The sequence below is a fragment of the Neophocaena asiaeorientalis genome, unplaced genomic scaffold (genome assembly GCF_003031525.2).
Source record: "Neophocaena asiaeorientalis asiaeorientalis breed wild unplaced genomic scaffold, Neophocaena_asiaeorientalis_V1.1 scaffold346, whole genome shotgun sequence".
Classification (NCBI taxonomy): Eukaryota; Metazoa; Chordata; class Mammalia; order Artiodactyla; family Phocoenidae; genus Neophocaena; species Neophocaena asiaeorientalis.
Window position 1 is genome coordinate 1,775,829 of NW_020175400.1, and position 6,000 is coordinate 1,781,828.

General features: G+C 54.5%; 1 protein-coding gene across 5 annotated transcripts in view; it reads right to left on the reverse strand.

The window, feature by feature from the left end:
• SEMA4B (semaphorin 4B) overlaps nt 1-6,000 on the reverse strand; it is a 91,471-nt gene that overhangs the window by 18,506 nt on the left and 66,965 nt on the right. The window lies entirely within an intron of this gene.

The following is a 6,000-nucleotide window of genomic DNA, read 5'->3' on the forward strand; positions in this document are numbered from 1 at the left end:
TAATTAAAATTTTTCTAAAACACTTGGATGCCAAACAAAATATATCTCCATGCTGGCTCTGGCTTGTTGCTCCCCCCGTTTGCAAACGTCTGTCTGCCCCAGTCTCTGGTGCACCGCGCTCCTGGCCAAGTCTGCCGGGTCTGCCCTATTTCCGACCATGGCTGTGCCATCAGGGCCTTAGCTGGATCCCTTGTCCCATCCAAGGAGTGACCTCAATAGATTTCTTTACCAGATGGAAATACATAACCTATCAATTATTCAAAGGCTGAGCTGGGTCATTTCACTGCTTTTGTACATTTCACAGGTGAAGCAGGAGCCAGATGTTGTCATGGAAAGAATGTGATTCTTGAGGCAGAGAGCTTGTGGTCTAAGGCTTTGCCCCGAAACTTCTAGCTGCACGGCCCTGACAATATGAGTTCTCTTCTCAGAGCCTCGGGTCTCTCATTTGTATGAGATGAAACAATAGCACCTCCATACCCCAGGCCAGCACCCAGCACACATTGGGTGCTCCTTCCCGGGTGGTTTTCTTCCCTCTTCCAGTTAACACCTCTCTCAGAGGATGGGCAAGGGGAGGCTAAGAGGGAGGCAGCAAGTCAGTTCACTTGGCCCCTCTTTAGAATTAAAGATACAGGGCTTCCCTGGTGGCACAGTGGTTGGGAATCCACCTGCCAATGCAGGGGACACGGGTTCGAGCCCTGGTCCGGGAAGATCCCACATGCCGCAGAGCAACTAAGCCCATGAGCCACAAATGCTAAGCCCACGTGCCACAACTACTGAAGCCCGCACCCCTAGAGCCCATGCTCTGCAACAAGAGAAGCCACCGCAATGAGAAACCCGCGCACCACAACGAAAGAGTAGTGCCCGCTCACTACAACTAGAGAAAGCCTGCGCACAGCAATGAAGACCCGACACAGCCAAAAATAAATAAATAAATAAATAAAATTTAAAAAAGAATTGAAGATAAAATGAGAGGTTTCTGTCTACTGTCTATTATCCCCACTGAAACCCCCTCACCACAGGCCCCCCACCTCTCTGAACTCCACTAAGCTGTCAGGATGGGCTTCTCAGATGGACCCATGAGTGCAGACCAAACAAGTCCCATGGAGAACAGGTCAGGTCGCAGGCTTGCAAGGCAGAACTGTGTGACGTGGACAAGATACTTCTCTTCTCTGAACCTCAGCTACCTTAACTGTAAAATGGGGATAATTCCATCTACCATGTAAGTGGAAATAATATACTAAAAGCCTGGTGCCCACAGTAGCCCTATACCTGCTACCTTACCTTCTACCTTCTTCTAGGTGATGGATGGTGGAACACAAACATAAGGACGCCAGCTGTGCCACCTAAGGGCTGGTTCCTGCCCCATAGTGGAGACGGTCACACAGGAGTGGTGGGTGGCTGAAGAGTGACCAGGGCGACCGCACAGGGCTCTACTTTCCATCCTGGACTCGGGGGAGCACTGCCAGGACAGGGAGGTCAGAATGCGAGGAAGAGGAGAGGCAGGGGTAGGGGTGGGGGTGCTGGCTAGGAAAAAGCAGCAGCAGGAGCTCCTGAGGTCAGGCCAGCCCAGATCATGAGAGTCTCACATACTCTCACTCCTCTTCCCCCTCGACCCACACGGAGGACATCAGAGGCCTCCGGTCCTGAGCACCCAGGGATGGGGGAGTGGGGCCACAGGCCCTAAGAAAGGGGACAAAGGAAGGTGTGACGGACATGACCTGAGTCCAGCTTTTTCTCCAGGCCCCGTGCCATCCTCTCTGTCTCCCCTGTCTAGGAGAGGAACGTGCAGGTGTATCCAGCTGTGCCCCAAAAGTTGTGCAAGCTCAGAGCTTTGCTGGGCTGGCACACAGGCATTTCAACACCCAGCTACATGTGGGTTATGAAGAGGGCAGAGTGTAGGCAACCACGGACACGGAGGAGGCAGAGGTGCGGTCCAGCCCCAGGCAGAGGAGGTTCTTGGGGCAGAGGAGGACTTTGAAAGAGCTGGACCAGGAGCACCTGAAAAGTGGACTAAATTAAGCAGGACCCCTGACGATGGCCTCCAGTCAGCCCTCGGGCGACTTGCTCGGTCTCCTACCCCAGGTTAGGGGGTGGGGTCTGCACCACTTCATTCCCTGGCCAGAAGGTCTTAGCACCTAGCAGAGGGCCTGTATACAGCCAGCACTCACCAGTATCTACCCAATTGATGCAAATAACCTCACCCAGCAAGGCGGGCAGGGAATTTCCACCACAAAGAAGAGTGGCCACTACCTTTTACTGGGGACGTAGCACCCGGGCCAAACACTTTACACACGTTATTTCACGTAATCCTCTCAGGACCCTGAGAGATGGATCCTGCTATTACTCCCAATGTGAAAATGGGCTTGGAGGAGGTGGACACTTGCCCCAGGTTGTGCGGTGAGCCGTCTGTTAGCACCACAGTTCCAGCTCTGCGCTGAAGGGCCATGAAGATGCCAGCCCACGGGACAGAACTGAAGACAAATGCTCATGTCAAGCTGAGGCCACATCAAGGAGGGAGGCCGGTAACCAGCCAGGAAAAGACTTCTAAAGTGGCTTGCATGGGGCTTCTCAGGGCAGCCATGACCCTGGGTGCCCGCTCCAGGTCAGAGGACAAGCAGCTGATTCAGGCCAATGCGCTATTCTCTCTGCTCAATGGGGTTTTGTTGACTGCGGCTTGCAGGCCCAGGGATTTATATCCAGTCTACTTTGGAAACACTGTGTACAGAGTCTTCCAGCCAGGCACTTCTGGGGCAGGGGGTAATTAGTAACTCATTTTAATTGCCCAAATAAGGGGACCCGACATGACTACCATGAGCATAGCAGCAGGCTGTCTGGTTTCCGCCCGCACGGCCAGGCTGCAAGGCACGGCACGCCTAGGCCCACTGCTTCCACTCCGCGTCTCTCCTGCTCCTGACCACTGCGAGGCCTCTGTCCTGACTGCACAGTCTCCGATGCAACAGAACCAAAATTCCACACGCTTCTCTGAAGCGTCCCTTTCACAGAGATAAGAAACCTCCTAAGGCCACTGCTTGCCTAGCTGACCCTGGAGCCCCCAGTCCTCCTCCCACTCCTGTCCACTGGGTGAGACCATAAGTGGGGAACCCCCTCCTCATGGCCCCAGGAATCTGCTGCTGATCAACGGTAATGAGGGTTCCATACGAAGGACCTCAGATGCAAACTGGATGCTCTACTTCCAAGGATTTTGTTTTAAACCACAGACACAGGCCATTCTCCCTAGGCATCTGGGCCCCTGGAAAGCCTGGGTGGGAATTCAGTACAGGAGGGCAGGTGGCAGGAAGCGAGGTGTGTTCTCCATTCCACGCCTCTCTCCCTGTTCTGTGAGGGAGAGGCCTGGGGCTTCAAGCCCAGCATCCCATGGTCACCATGGGCTTGCCCGGTATGGGCACACTGCCAGGAACAGCTGATGAGCCCCCAGGGATGAGGCAGGAAACTGCCTCGGCCATGCTCAGAGGGTGTGCCTGCTCCAGTCACCGGGGATCCCCCTCTGGGGATCCCAGCCGGCTGGGAGGACCTGCATGTAGATGGAAGGGGGGCAGCGGGGATCAAGGTCCTGGAGGGAGGCCAGGGAGGCGAGCACTCTGGGTGCAGCGCAGTGCAGCTCAGCAAAGTGTGGATACATGCTCACGAGTTCAGGGACTGGGGTGCTGCTAAACGATGCCAGGGCTTTGGTGGAACTAGAAAAAGAAGTCCCCTCTGGGTAGTCCCAGTCTCAAGAAGAGAGCGGAAGGCCTTTTTCTCTAGGCTCCACAGCTTGGAAAGCAGAGTATAAACTGCATTTCAGGCCCTCCACCCCTCAACTGGGCACCTCTGTGCCATAAACAAAATGTGTGCATCTGTGGGTTCTCACAGGTGAGCCTGAGTGTCTTAGTCTTTTGGGGGGTTAGGATTTTAACATATGAATTTTGGGGGTACACAGACATCCAGACCATAGCACCACCTGACCTGTGCAAGGGGTGCTAGTGTGTGACAGTAGCCTGTACTACGGCCAGGCCATGGTGCTGAATACGTGGAAGCGGGCCAGGTTTCAGGGCAGTGGGTGGTAATGACCAAGTGTTCTAGCTGCTCTCAGGAAGCAGGTCCTCTCAGTTCCTCCGCACAGCTCCCCCTTCTGTCTTTCATTCACACTATGAGTGGTCCCCAGCCAGCTTCAGAGTTGGACACAATACCTGCTACAGTTGACATGGCCCTGTGAACCAGTCCAGCTTTCCCACAGCCAGAAGTAGAGTCCATCAGAGCCTTTGTTCCCCCCTCACCTCGCCTTCTTGCAGAGCTGAGAGGGTCTAAGGGTAAAGGGAGTGGTGGCCACAACAGAAAGAGTAGCGAGGCAGCAGGCCTGGGTCCGGATACACCTGTTATCTTCACTTACCCAGCTGGAGCACCCAAGGAGCTGTGGTCAAACTAACAAAACACAGCTCTGGGCAGGATATGCCAGAATGAAGCCTGTGCTTAACACATAGCAATGATGATAGTTAACACTTATTAAGCGGGTTCTACGTATCAAGCCCTGCCCTAAGCACTTTTCAAACAGAAAATGATTTAACCTTCACAACTTTGAGGTGGGTGCCATCATTATCCCTATTTTACAGATGAGGAAATCAAGGCCCAGAGAGGTTAAGGAGCTTGCTCAAGGTCACAGGGTTACCTAGTGGCTGAGGCAGGATTTGAACCCAGGCCATCTTCTCAGTATTATCCTGCAATATTTCAGGTAGGGTTTTCCCTAGTGGCCCTGACTTAATTTAAGTACTGATTCTGCTACTCCTTCCTTTTGTAAATGAAATGCTTTTAGAAGTGGGATGCTGTAAAGAGAAGGAAGGCTGGTACAATTTTAGTCTGTAAACACTAACTTATTTTTATTTTATTTTATTTTTTTGCGGTACGCGGGCCTCTTACTGCTGTGGTCTCTCCAGACGCACAGGCTCAGCGGCCATGACTCATGGGCCCAGCCGCTCCGCGGCATGTGGGATCTTCCCGGACCGGGGCACGAACCCACGTACCCTGCATTAGCAGGCAGACTCTCAATCACTGCGCCACCAGGGAAGCCCCCAACACTAATTTATAAATCCTTTATTCTAATTCATTCAGTGTGACAACCAACAAGTTAAAGGGCTTGGAGAAACATTATTGGGCATCTATATATGTTGCCTAGTAATACACCCGGTTTCATGAAATCTCTAAGATAGCCTTGCAAAATACCTATGACAGTGCCCATTTTACAGATGAGGAAACTGGGGCACAGGGAAAAGGGGCTCACTTGCCCAGTAGCAGAAATGGGACTGGAATCCAGGTCCCTCTGATTTCAAAGACTTGGAAAAGCAACGAGATGAAAGTGGCGGGGGGGGGGGGGGGAAAGGGAGGGGGCCAGAGAAGCAGACGTGAGCACCAGGCGAGGGACGTGGCCAATGAGGATGGTACTCCAGGGTGACTCTGAGAAGCAGTCCTTCCCAGGGCCTGGAAGTCTAGGAGCCCAGAGCTGCCCCCATCCCTAGTATGGTCGCTCCCAGGCCCTGGGGGGATCCCACCAAGCCTGCGCGGTGGGGGCGGGCTGCGCTGGCCCACCAGGATGAAGAGGCGGAGGGAGAATGGGGCACCCGCCCCGCCGCGGTTCCCGAGTCCTGCTGCGACTTGCTGTAATACCAGACCCCAGTGTTTATGGGACGGCAACCAAGGCCCCCTCCACCCCGCGCCGCCCTCGGCACCGCGGCTGGCTCTGGTCAGCATCAAAGACAAGCAGATGGGCAGGCGGACCAGCGGGCAGCCAGCACCGGGGGTGGGGAACGAGGGGGGGCGCCACCGCCGAAAGGGCGCCCTACCAAGGGGCGAGCCGGGGCGACAGAGCGGGCGAGAGATCCCCTCCCTGTCCATTAAAAAGAATGGAAGAAAGGGGCCCGCGGCCCCACAGCTCCCCTCTCCTTTCCCTCCTTCCCAGGACCGTTCTGAAAGGAGGAGGGGTCCTAATGGACCCCAAGCCTCCGACAGACC